Source organism: Schistocerca cancellata, chromosome 7, assembly GCF_023864275.1.
Source record: "Schistocerca cancellata isolate TAMUIC-IGC-003103 chromosome 7, iqSchCanc2.1, whole genome shotgun sequence".
Classification (NCBI taxonomy): domain Eukaryota; kingdom Metazoa; phylum Arthropoda; class Insecta; order Orthoptera; family Acrididae; genus Schistocerca; species Schistocerca cancellata.
The window spans coordinates 349,811,801-349,825,338 of record NC_064632.1 but is presented as its reverse complement, the minus strand read 5'-3'; the positions used below and the strand labels follow the sequence as shown (position 1 = coordinate 349,825,338).

General features: G+C 50.5%; 1 protein-coding gene across 6 annotated transcripts in view; it reads right to left on the bottom strand.

Moving 5' to 3' along the window:
• Nucleotides 1-13,538, bottom strand: part of LOC126092574 (proton-coupled amino acid transporter-like protein pathetic) — a 235,089-nt gene that overhangs the window by 135,382 nt on the left and 86,169 nt on the right. For 2 of the 6 annotated variants that reach the window (XM_049908254.1, XM_049908260.1), the window contains exon 2: nt 4,789-4,878. The exons of the other annotated variants lie outside the window; for them this stretch is intronic. The gene's annotated coding sequence lies outside the window, so the exon portion shown is untranslated. The remainder of the gene's footprint in view (nt 1-4,788; nt 4,879-13,538) is intronic. 6 annotated transcript variants of the gene reach the window in all.

Below are 13,538 nucleotides of genomic sequence, written 5' to 3'. Positions count from 1 at the left end.
CCAATTCTGACATACCGATGGTGTAGGGGACGAGTGCTTGACATGAGCCATATAAGCTCACGTCCTCTTTAATTAATTTTACCATTGTTGTCATCTGTTGTGTTTGTCAGAAGCGCATGAAACACTATCGACTGTTCAGCATGCTACTCTGATAATACGGATGTAAGCCCTCGGCGTGTCTTATTTGACGATGAACTAGAAATGGATCGAAATAAGTAATCCAGTAACACAAGAGCTGTTTGAAGCACTACTTGATTCGTTATAGTTTTACATAATTATTTCCACAGATACGGGCATTTTGAAACACTAACACTTCTTGTGTCCGCAGCTAGTGGTCTCGCGGTAGCGTTCTCGCTTCCCGAGCACGGGATCCCGGATTCGATTCCCCGCGTGTCGGTAGAGGCTGTTCAAGCTGGTCGAGGCTCTGTAATGGTGAGTCGTGTGCAGTTGGAGTGATAATGAGACTCCTAATACGTCTATATTCGACTCTGACAGGTGACACGTACGTAACCATCCTGCCGGATAATCTACATCCATTCACGTCCGTTGTGCATTCCGACGGACTTCGTCACTTCCAGCAGGACAATGCGACACCTTATACGTCCAGAATTGCTACAGAGTGGCTCCAGTAATACTTTTTTGAGTTTAAACGCTTCCGCTGGCCGTCAAATTCCCCAGACATGAACATTATTGAGCATATCTGGGATACCCTGCAACGTGCTGCTCACAAGAGATCTCCACCTCCTCGTACTCTTACGGATTTATGGACAGCCCTGCAGGGTTCATGGTGTCACTTCCCTCCAACACTACTTCAGACATCAATTGAATCCATGACACGCAGTGTTGCGGCACTTCTGCGTGCACGCGGGGGTGTTACACGATATTAAGCAGGTATACCAGTTTCTTTGGCTGTTCAGTGTAAAAGAAATCTAAATTTTCCGGTTGTTCCACGGACGATGTGGGCTACACGTTCCCACGCTGCAATATTTTAATGAACTGTCGTAAGAGAACGAAGTAGAAAAGAATAAACTTTGGCATACTCGTGTCTTCTTTTTCAGTATGAGGATGAGGTACTGCTGAACAAATTATTTAGCGTTTCACTGTTCAACCGCAGGAACTTGATGTAATCATCAGGTTATGAATGAAACATTTCCATTCAGAAGTTTGCAGTTGTATGTTTCTCATTTTAAACCATTCCTTGGTCCAACGTCTTGTTTTCTTCCTCTTTAAACACAGTGCCAGAGGCCATTTTAGAAATGTTTGACCTGAATTTGCAGCCGTTCCCACTAGTGCCAAAATACAGTACACACGAAAAGTGTCTGCCTCAAAAGTGAGGTTAAATTGACAACCTTTCTTGGTAAGTGTACAGTGTTATTCGACACATCCGTGGCCAGATAAGACCGGACCTGACAGACAAGTTTAAACTTTTAGGAGGGTTTTAATTAATTTTAAAAAGTTTCATTGTCCGTTCGAAGCAAGTTGATGTAGTCTTCAGGTTCTGAGAGCAAAATTTCCTTTAGCATGTTTTCATGGGTAAATCTCTCATTTTAAGTCATTCCCTGGACCAGACTCTTGTTTTTTTCTTCTTGTTCTTCTTTAAACATAGTGCCAAAGAAACTGCAACGACTGCTTTTTCTGCATTTGTCGTCGTTCTCACCACTCTCAGAATACACAAAGCGAGGCTAAACTGGCAAACGTTGTTTGAACGTGTACAGGCTTGCTTGGCAAATCGGTGGCTAGACAAAAGCGATTTGTCTGACACGTCTGATCGTTTACGGGGGCCTTAAAACCGGAGGCCTCTCCAAAACTGTGGGAGAATGGGCCGACGACGGTCATCCGGGGTAGTGCAGAGCCGCGACTCGTCGCTGAACGCAATGCGACGCCATTTCATCTACGTCTACATCTGCATTTATACTCCGCAAGCCATCCAACGGTGTGTGGCGGAGGGCACTTTACGTGCCACTGTCATTACCTCCCTTTCCTGTTCCAGTCGCGTATGGTTCGCGGGAAGAACGACTGCCGGAATGTCTCGGTGCGCGCTCGAATCTCTCTACTTTTACATTCGTGATCTCCTCGGGAGATATAAGCAGGGGGAAGCAATATATTCAATACCTCATCCAGAAACGCACCCTCTCGAAACATGGACAGCAAGCTACACCGCGATGCAGTGCGCCTCTCTTGCAGAGTCTGCCACTTGAGTTTGCTAAACATCTCCGTAACGCTATCACGCTTACCAAATAACCCTGTGACGAAACGCGCCGCTCTTCTTTGGATCTTCTCTATCTCCTCCGTCAACCCGACCTGGTACGGATCTCACACTGATGAGCAATACTCAACTGTAGGTCGAACGAGTGTTTTGTAAGCCACCTCCTTTGTTGATGGACTACGTTTTCTAAGGACTCACCCAATGAATCTCAACCTGGTACCTGCATCACCAACAATTAATTTTATATGATCATTCCACTTCAAATTGTTCCGCACACATACCAGATATTTTACAGAAGTAACTGCTACCAGTGTTTGTTCCGCTATCATATAATCATACAATAAAGCATCCTTCTTTCCATGTATTCGCAATACATTACATTTGTCTATGTAAAGGGTCAGTTGCCACTCCATGCACCAAGTGCCTATCCGCTGCAGATCTTCCTGCATTTCGCTGCAATTTTCTAATGCTGCAACTTCTCTGTATACTGCAGCACCATCCGCGAAAAGCCGCATGGAACTTCCGACACTATCTACTAGGTCATTTATATAAATTGTGAAAAGCAATGGTCCCATAACACTCCCCTGTGGCACGCCAGAGGTTACTTTAACGTCTATAGACGTCTCTCCATTGAGAACAACATGCTGTGTTCTGTTTGCTAAAAACTCTACAGTCCAGCCACACAGCTGGTCTGATATTCCGTAGGCTCTTACTTTATCATGCGACAGTGCGGAACTGTCTCGAACGCCTTCCGGAAGTCAAGGAAAATGGCATCTACCTGGGAGCCTATATCTAATACACTCCTGGAAATTGAAATAAGAACACCGTGAATTCATTGTCCCAGGAAGGGGAAACTTTATTGACACATTCCTGGGGTCAGATACATCACATGATCACACTGACAGAACCACAGGCACATAGACACAGGCAACAGACCATGCACAATGTCGGCACTACTACAGTGTATATCCACCTTTCGCAGCAATGCAGGCTGCTATTCTCCCATGGAGACGATCGTAGAGATGCTGGATGTAGTCCTGTGGAACGGCTTGCCATGCCATTTCCACCTGGCGCCTCAGTTGGACCAGCGTTCGTGCTGGACGTGCAGACCGCGTGAGACGACGCTTCATCCAGTCCCAAACATGCTCAATGGGGGACAGATCCGGAAATCTTGCTGGCCAGGGTAGTTGACTTACACCTTCTAGAGCAAGTTGGGTGGCATGGGATACATGCGGACGTGCATTGTCCTGTTGGAACAGCAAGTTCCCTTGCCGGTCTAGGAATGGTAGAACGAGGGGTTCGATGACGGATTGGATGTACCGTGCACTATTCAGCGGAAGACGGCCTAACGGTGTGCGGGACCGTAGCCCAGCTTCATGGAGACGGTTGCGAATGGTCCTCGCCGATACCCCAGGAGCAACAGTGTCCCTAATTTGCTGGGAAGTGGCGGTGCGGTCCCCTACGGCACTGCGTAGGATCCTACGGTCTTGGCGTGCATCCGTGCGTCGCTGCGGTCCGGTCCCAGGTCGACGGGCACGTGCACCTTCCGCCAACCACTGGCGACAACATCGATGTACTGTGGAGACCTCACGCCCCACGTGTTGAGCAATTCGGCGGTACGTCCACCCGGCCTCCCGCATGCTCACTATACGCCCTCGCTCAAAGTCCGTCAACTGCACATACGGTTCACGTCCACGCTGTCGCGGCATGCTACCAGTGTTAAAGACTGCGATGGAGCTCCGTATGCCACGGCAAACTGGCTGACACTGACGGCGGCGGTGCACAAATGCTGCGCAGCTAGCCCCATTCGACGGCCAACACCGCGGTTCCTGGTGTGTCCGCTGTGCCGTGCGTGTGATCATTGCTTGTACAGCCCTCTCGCAGTGTCCGGAGCAAGTATGGTGGGTCTGACACACCGGTGTCAATGTGTTCTTTTTTCCATTTCCAGGAGTGTATTTTCTGGGTCTCAAGAACAAATAAAGCGAGTTTGGTCTCACACGATCGTTATTTCCGGAATCCATGTTGATTCCTACAGAGTAGCTTCTGGGTTTCCAGAAACGACATTATACGCGAGCAAAAAACATCGTCAGCCCACGCTTCCCGGTAACGGCACCACTCCAAACGCAACCGGCTGTGTCGTAAGCTATTTTAATTATTAATTCCCCATGAATTTATTCGCTACAAACCGCCGATTGACTTCTCCCAGGAGTGTTAACAGAAGTGTGCGCATGGGACGGTGGTTCCCTAGCCCGGCTGCTAGCAGTCTCCAACCAACGGGGGCCCGGGATGATATAAATGTTGCAGGGACTCCACTACTTGTTCTCGGAAGGCAGAGGCAGACGTAAAGGGGTTACGATGTGCTTGGTGGACAATACGGCGATCCTCCTCCGTGATGCTTAGACGTCGTCCACCGGAAACTTGACGACAAGTATGCCTGCCCACACGTTTCCCTGCGGGACGCTGTCACATTCCAATACCCCACAAATCTGGATACCGCACGATGCGACCAGTCTGCCAATTAACAATCCACAATTAGAAAGGCACCTTTCTAACTCTGTCAGAACTTAAAAACGCTGTCTCACCTAAGTATGCTGCACCTCCGTGTCCTTCAGAGTGACACTCAACAGATGACGCCGCTGCAGAATATATTGGGGCATCTAGGATTGCCCGGTCTGAAAACAGAAGTTCAAGCCATGCGGTTACGCCTTCAATAATAAAAACTGACATTAAAACAATAGCTTTTTGACTGCCTTGTTTTTTCTGCTTTTAAATGGTTTAAAAAGACATTGGGTAGATGATAATAATTTTTATAATTTTTTAATTTTTTTTGTTTTTTTTTCTCCCATTCGCTCACACATTCACACTCATACATATTACAGTTAACACATTCTCACACTCATTCATTCGCCTTTTTTTTCAAATAAATAAATAAATAATAGATAAATAAATAAATAATAAACACAATAAAATAAGATTTAAACTAAAATAAAATTAAATTTAATTTAATTTAAAATTATATAAAAAATATGTACACAAGATGTGTAGTCTTGTTATTCGCGTAGATCGTCGGGCCATCTGGTGGAGGCCAGGTAATGCACCCTGTGTCCAAGTTCTCGTACAAGTTCGTTACCTTACTGTTGTGGGTTTTCGTAGGTTTTGGCAGTGGTTCTGAATCGGTCCCTCAAATAGGGTACCCCTGCGAGTTGGTGAAGTTCGTTCGTTGGGAACCGGTATGGCAGGTGGAGTGCCCTTTTCAGAGCACGGTTCTGAATTCTTTGTAGCCGTTGTATGTGGGTTGGAGCAGCATTGCCCCACACAACAGCGGCGTAGTCCAAGATTGGTCGCACCAATGTAAGATACATCACCCCCAGTCTTGATGGTAGTGTTGACGATGGGTTTAATAGTGGGTAAAGCTGTACTATTCTTCTCCTGGCTTTCTCTCGAATGTTTTTTATATGAGGTTGCCATGTCAATCGCCTATCAAGGGTCACACCCAAGTATTTTGCTGTTTTTGACCACGGGACTGGGGTGCCCCTTATCTCAATGGGCTGGATGTCAGGCGGGAGTGGTCTTCTACAAATAGCTATTGCCTGCGTCTTCGTGGCGTTGAAAGACAATCGCCATTTCGTCGTCCATTCACTCAGCTTATTACATGCTTGTTGCAGTCTTGCCTGGAGGTGTGCAGCATTCATACTTCGGGAGTAGATGGCGGTATCATCGGCATATAGAGAGAGGTGTGTTCTGGCCGTCGATGGTAGGTCGGATGTATACAAGATGTATAACAGTGGTCCCAGTACACTGTCCTGAGGTACTCCTGTTCTGATGGGTCTGGTGGACGATGTACCATCTTGAGTGGTCATAACATATGACGCTGTTTACGCCCCTTATATAGCCTATCAGGCCTGACAACGATAATAAACACGAACAACACTAATGCGCTCTGATGGCCGTTCTACCAGTCACAAAAAGTTGCAACCCTAACCGTTTACATACTCACTGATGGTGTGTAAGTGAACGAAGGCACCCGACCACGTCTTCTGGGTGCTTCAACTTTTTTGTCGGCACTATAGATCTCGTGAAACTTGGATTCGTGGATTCTGCACATCAGTGACGAACACAGAACATTTCTTTCTTCTATTTTAATATAAGAGGGTACGTTACTTACATGTGCAGAAACCATGAATCTAGTTTCAAGCGATTTATTTTCGTTATTTATTGATGGCGTATGTGACGAAATCTGATACGAGCGATATAGGCTAACATCCGAATCATTTATTTTAGTACTATTGACAACTGTCGTGTTTACAGCACCTCAACCACCTAAAAATGACTTAACAGTTAAAACTGCTACTGTGGAAGTTGCAGTAAATAGCGCAGTTGATGATGAACGTGTTGTCACTTAAACGACACTGTAAAATGGTTCAAATGGCTCTGAGCACTATGGGACTTAACATCTGAGGTCATCAGTCCCCTAGAACTTAGAACTACTTAAACCTAACTAACGTCCCCCTGCGGGTTCGGGGGTTAGACTAGGCCCGCGGTATTCCTGCCTGTCGTAAGAGGCGACTAAAAGGAGTCTCACATGTTTCGGCCTTATGTGATGGTCCCCTCTCGGGTTTGACCTCCATCTTTCTAAATTATTCCGAAGAGCGAGCCAATTGGGGAAGGGCGCCTTACATGGTGCACTGTATCCGTCGTGCAATTAGACCTTTAGCCGGCTTTCACGTCGTTGCAATGGTGTCCCGCTCGTTTTCGATCTTTAGGGCGGGGATACGTCCCTGGGTGCGATTACCACGCTGCCCTCTGCAGTGTTTCTTTTAACTGCGACGACGACCTTGGACAGTTTTGCACCTAAGATCCAGCACGGTAGCCAGTCCGTTGTGGTGGGGCCGCCATGTACCCTCTTGGTTGTAGCCCCCTGACAACACAGGGATCGCTCTACTGATGCCTGCGCCGTTAACTCCCCACGTATGCCAAGGAGTAGATGCCTATCCTCCTGGGGTATCAGGACTCCCGGCAACGGCCATCCTGCCAGGTGGCCTTTGCTGTGGCTGGGTGGCGCCCGTGGGGAGGGCCCTTGGTCGGAGTAGGTGGCATCAGGGCGGATGACCCGCAATGAAGCGTGGTACATCATCTCTCGCTGGCGGCCAGCCGCCAGCAGTCTCTAAGCGTTCTCGGGCTCAATTTAATGCTCAGAAGTACGATCCGAAAACGTTCCCCTCCCTGGCCACGCCGTGGGAAGAGCGTAAGTCCCAGGATGGAGGTAACAGTTATTCGCCCCGATTCTTAGTTTGCACGAGAGCTGATGGGGAGTCTTTTCTCTCCACAAAGCCTCAGTTCTTCGTCGAGCATTTAGAGGACAAGTTTGGGGAGGTGGAGGGCTTGTCTAAAATGCGCTCTGGCTCAGTACTGATACAAACGGCATCCTCCGCCCAGTCACGCAGGTTACTTGCTTGTGACAAGTTGGGGGATGTTAACGTTACTATTACTCCCCATAAGAGTTTAAATATGGTCCAGGGTGTTATTTTCCATAGGGACCTCCTTTTGCAGTCTGATGACGAGCTGCGCGCCAACTTAGAACGTAGAGGTGTTCATTTCGTCCGGCGCGTTCATCGGGGTCCGAGGGACAATCAGGTTGCTACCGGTGCCTTCATCTTGGCCTTCGAGGGTGATACGTTACCGGACAAGGTCAAGGTGATGGTCTACCGATGTGACGTCAAGCCCTATATCCCTCCCCCGATGCGGTGCTTCAAGTGCTGGAAGTTCGGCCATATGTCTTCCCGCTGCACTTCCAGCCTCACATGTCGAGATTGCGGACGCCCATCTCATCCCGATACTCCATGTGCCCCGCCTCCCATCTGCGTCAACTGCGGGGAGCACCATTCACCTTGCTCGCCAGACTGCAGAATATTCCAGAAAGAGCGCAAAATCATGGAATATAAGACCCTGGACAGACTGACTTATACTGAGGCCAAACGGAAATACGACCGATTACATCCAGTGAGAATGACAACTTCCTACGCCGCTGCTACAACACCTGTGCTAGCCCCATCAGTTTCGCGCCTTCCGGCCGGATCGACGAGTGGTACAACTCCTCCTGCCCCCTTGCCAGTGGGGGGGCTCTACCCACCGGATTGCTCCTGTGCCACCTACCTCAGGAGCAACACCATCCCCCCCATCGGGGACGTCGGTCCCCGCTTCTAAGCCGGAGAAGTGTCCAACTTCTTCGGCTTCTCACGCTCGCAAGCGGTCCCTTGGGTCCCTCCCTTCCCAGGTCTCCACCGGCGGGCAGGCTGACGATCGACAGTGGCGTAAGTGCCCACAATCTGCAGGTCGAAGGGCTTCCCGATCCTCCTCAGTCCCGGAGACTGAATCGGTGAAGCCCTCCCAGCCGGTTAAACCCAAGGAGCAGCGTGAGAAATCAAAGAAGAGCAGCTCTAAGCCCAAGGAACGCGCGGTGGTAGCCACCCCATCGCAACCTTCTAGCTCTGCGTCTGCGGACGAGGTGGAGATTCTGGCGTCCGCTGAGGACCTCGATCTCGCCGGTCCCTCAGACGCCGTGAATAGCAATAGCACTAGCACGGGTGCTCAATCGGAGGCAGCAGGTGACCCAGCGGCGTAATCTGCCGTCTCAGTCCCGGCACGCCTTTCTCAGCCATGGACAAAACCATCCTCCAGTGGAACTGCAGCGGTTTCTTCCACCATCTAGCTGAGCTCCGCCAACTTCTCAGCCTTCACCCTTTCCTCTGCATTGCTCTGCAGGAAACTTGGTTTCCAGCAATGCGCACCCCCGCCCTCCGTGGCTATCGGGGTTATTATAAGAACCGAGCAGCTTATGAAAGGGTGTCTGGTGGCGTCTGCATCTATGTCCTTAACTCTCTTCACAGCGAGTCTGTCCCTCTACAAACAGCTCTAGAGGCTGTCGCTGTTAGGGTGTGGACGCCGCAGGCTCTTACCGTCTGCAGTCTTTACCTTCCACCGGAGGGTGATGTCGCGCAGCATGTCCTGGCTGCGCTGATAGCCCAATTGCCGCCACCTTTCTTATTACTGGGCGACTTTAACGCCCATAACCCTCTGTGGGGTGGGTCAGTGGCAACAGGTCGAGGCGCCACCGTTGAGCATTTATTGTCGCAGCTCGATCTCTCGATTTTGAATGATGGTGCCTCCACACACTTCAGTGTAGCGCATGGCACCTACTCCGCCATTGACCTTTCAATCTGTAGCCCTAGCCTCTTCCCATCTGTCCACTGGAGTGTGCATGACGACCTGTGTGGTAGTGACCACTTTCCGATTTTTCTGTCACTACCACAGCGTCACTCTTCTGGGCGCCCTAGCAGATGGGCTATGAATAAGGCTGACTGGGACTTGTTCTCCTCCACTGCCGCTATTGAGCCTCTCTCAACTGATGCCATTGATGCGGTGGTTACATCGGTCACCGCCGGCATCGTCACTGCCGCCGAGTCTGCCATTCCCCGTTCTTCTGGGTCCCCTCGGCGGAGGGCTGTGCCTTGGTGGTCGCCTGAGATCGCTGAAGCGATTAAAGATCGCCGGCGGGCGCTCCAGCGTCACAAGCGACATCCCTCCATGGACCACCTTATCGCCTTCAAACGGCTGAGTGCGCGGGCCCGCCTCCTTATCCGCCAAGGCAAGAAGGAGTGCTGGGAGCGGTATGTGTCCACCATTGGACTCCATGTCACTCCATCGCAGGTCTGGGCCAAAATTCGACGGGGCTTCGGCTATCGGACCCCTGCCAGCGTCCCTGCGCTCTCACTGAATGGAGCAGTTTGTACTGACTCCGACGTCATTGCAAACCGCTTAGCAGAGCATTTTGCTATGAGTTCCGCTTCTGCGAATTACCCCCAGGCCTTCCGCTCCGTTAAAGAGCGGATGGAACGTCGGAGCCTTTCTTCTCGCACCAACGCTTCTGAACCCTACAACGCTCCATTCAGTGAGTGGGAATTTCAGAGTGCCCTTGCCGCTTGCCCTGATACCGCTCCCGGGCCAGATCGCGTCCACTGTCAGATGCTGAAACACCTTTCAGTGGACTGCAAGCGACGCCTCCTCGACCTTTACAACCGTCTCTGGGTCGAGGGTGAGTTTCCGTCGCAATGGCGGGAAAGTATTGTCATCCCCATTTTGAAACCTGGAAAGAACCCTCTGGAGGTGGACAGCTACCGTCCCATTAGTCTCACCAACGTTCTTTGCAAGTTGCTTGAACGGATGGTGAGCCGGCGCTTAAATTGGGTGCTGGAGTCTCGGGGCCTTCTGGCTCCGTCTCAGGGTGGGTTCCGTAAAGGCCGCTCCGCCACCGACAATCTGGTGAGCCTTGAGTCGGCCATCCGTACAGCCTTTGCCCGCCGTCAGCACCTGGTCGCTGTCTTTTTCGACATGCGGAAGGCGTACGATACGACATGGCGTCATCACATCCTTTCTACGCTTCATGGATGGGGTCTTCGGGGCCCTCTGCCGATCTTTATCAGAAATTTTCTGTCGTATCGTACCTTCCGCGTGCAAGTCGCGGCCTCGTATAGTTCCTCCCTCGTCCAGGAGAACGGGGTACCCCAGGGCTCTGTCCTCAGTGTCTGCCTGTTTTTAATTGCAATAAACGGTCTCGCTGCGGCAGTAGGAAATTCTGTCTCCGCTTCCCTGTATGCTGACGACTTCTGTCTTTACTATAGTTCTATTAGCATTGCAGCAGCTGAATGTCAGCTACAGGGCGTAATCCGCAAGGCGCAGTCTTGGGCTGTAGCGCGTGGTTTTCAGTTTTCGGCTGCCAAGACCCGCGTTATGCATTTCTGCCGGCGCCGAACGGTCCATCCTGAGCCGCGGCTTTATCTTGCCGACGAACTTCTTGCTGTGGTGGAGACCCACAGGTTCTTGGGTGTCCTTTTTGATGCCCGGTTGACTTGGCTGCCTCATATCCGGCAGCTTAAACAAGCGTGTTGGCAGCATCTCAACGCCCTGCGTTGTTTGAGCCACACCCGCTGGGGCGCCGACCGATCTACCCTGTTGCGGCTCTACCAGGCGTTAATCCAGTCTCGCCTGGATTATGGGTGCCTAGCTTATGGCTCAGCATCCCCATCTGCGTTGCGGGTGCTGGACCCAATTCTCCACAGCGGGATACGCCTTGCCACTGGTGCTTTCCGCACCAGCCCTGTGGACAGCGTCCTAGTGGAGGCAGGTGTACCTCCACTGCGGTTCCGACGCCAACGTTTGCTGGCCGCTTATGCTGCCCATGTTTTTAGCTTGCCCGGGCATCCAAATTATCGTGTCCTGTTCCCGCAGTCAGTCGTCCATCTGCCAGACCGTCGGCCCCGGTCGGGTTGTCCGATCGCCGTACGCATCAAGGAGCTTCTCTGCGGGCTTGGGTTTTTCCCAGTTCCACCTCCTTTCCGGGCGCCTCTGCGTACACCCCCGTGGTGTGTTCCTCGCCCTTGCCTTCGGCTCGACTTGGCACAGGGCTCGAAGGACTCGGTCCCTCCAGAGGCCTTCCGCCGCCGCTTTTATTCCATCCTGGCCACGTATCAGGGCTCTGGAATTGTTTACACCGACGGTTCGATGGTTGCTGGTCGTGTCGGGTATGCGCTAACTCTAGGGGACCATTCCGAACAACGGTCCTTGGCGGCTGGCTGCAGCGTTTACACTGCTGAGCTAGTCGCCATCTTTCGTGCCCTAGAGTATATCTGCTCTTGCTCAGGTGAATCCTTCGTTATCTGTAGCGATTCCCTGAGCGGTTTACGAGCTCTCGACCAGTGTTTTCCTCGTTCTCGTCTGGTGATGGCTATCCATGAGTCCCTGCATACTCTAGCGCGTTGCGGTCGCTCTGTGGTCTTTGTGTGGACCCCCGGTCATGTCGGTATCCCGGGCAATGAACATGTTGACCGCCTGGCGAAAGAGGCCACGAGTAAACAGTCTCTGGACGTTGGCCTCCCAGAGACTGATTTGCGGGCAGTCCTCCGCCGAAACGTTTTTGCGCTTTGGGACGCTGAATGGCGCAATCGGATCATGCCCAATAAACTCCGTGCCATCAAGGAGACGACGACTGTGTGGCGGTCATCCCTGCGAGCCAACCGCAGGGACTCTGTCGTCCTTTGTCGACTCCGCATTGGCCACTCCCACCTGACACACAGTTATTTACTGCGCCGGGAGGACCCTCCTGTATGTCGCTGCGGGGCGGCTTTGACAGTGGCCCACATTTTGTTGGCCTGCCCCCTTTTAGCTGTGGTCAGGCAGACATTTGCGCTGCCTGATACGCTCCCTGCCCTCTTATGTGATGACCCTGGTATGGCTGACTTAGTTTTCCGTTTTATTCGGGCAGGGGGTTTTTATTATTTACTCTGAGTGTTTGTACTGTTCGTTTGTGTTGATTCTGGCCATTGGCCTACGATTTTACGCTGAGTTTTTAATGTGTTCTCGGTGGTTGGCTTTTCCTTTTTATCTCTATGGTCGGCCAACCACTGTCACACTCTGTGTGATTTTAATTTGTTTCGTCTGATCTCTGTAGGGGTATTTCTTGTCCTGTGTCGTCTGACGTCTTTCCTGTTGTTCGTTTTTTATTCTCTTTGGGTGGTTTTACTTTTTTGGAAAAAGGGACCGATGACCGTCGCAGTCTGGTCCCTTTCATCCCCCCCAAACCAACCAACCTAACTAACGTAAGGGTATCACACATATCCATGCCCGAGACAGGATTCGAACCTGCGACCGTAGCGGTCGCGCGGCTCCAGACTGAAATGCCTAGAACCGCTCGGCCACAACGGCCGGCAAACGACACTGTAATCCCAAAGCAAATGTAACTGTGTATAAGCGGTCTGTGGACATTTTGTCGTGCTTTACGTCAAGAAGTTTGTAGTGTTGAGAGACAAAGTGAAATGAACCCAAAAACATCAGCTCCAAACGCAAGAATACTTGAAAAATGTGCTCGCAAAGGACAGTTCCAGATGTAACCGAAAATCAGACAAACGATACGCGTATGGTAAAATAAAAAGGAATAAGCTGCAAGGACATATTTAAAATAACTTTAACAACTGTAAAGCAATTAGTTACGGACTCTATCGTTTTAGAAATAAAGAACTGAAACACCGAAGTGTTTCATGGAAATGAAGTGCTAACAAGTGTCTGATACTCGTATTTCATCAAGCGACGGAATCCACATCCGCTGTGACCAGCCACTATTGCAAGCGGTTACACAAAACTAAAGCCCGACTTTGGCAATAATTATGAGTTAATCAGAATTTTATATGACGTCGATACAAATAAACGGGAGGTGTGTACTGTGACCATAATATCATCTATTATATTCTGTTAATCGTTTTACTGGGGAACATGCTATAAC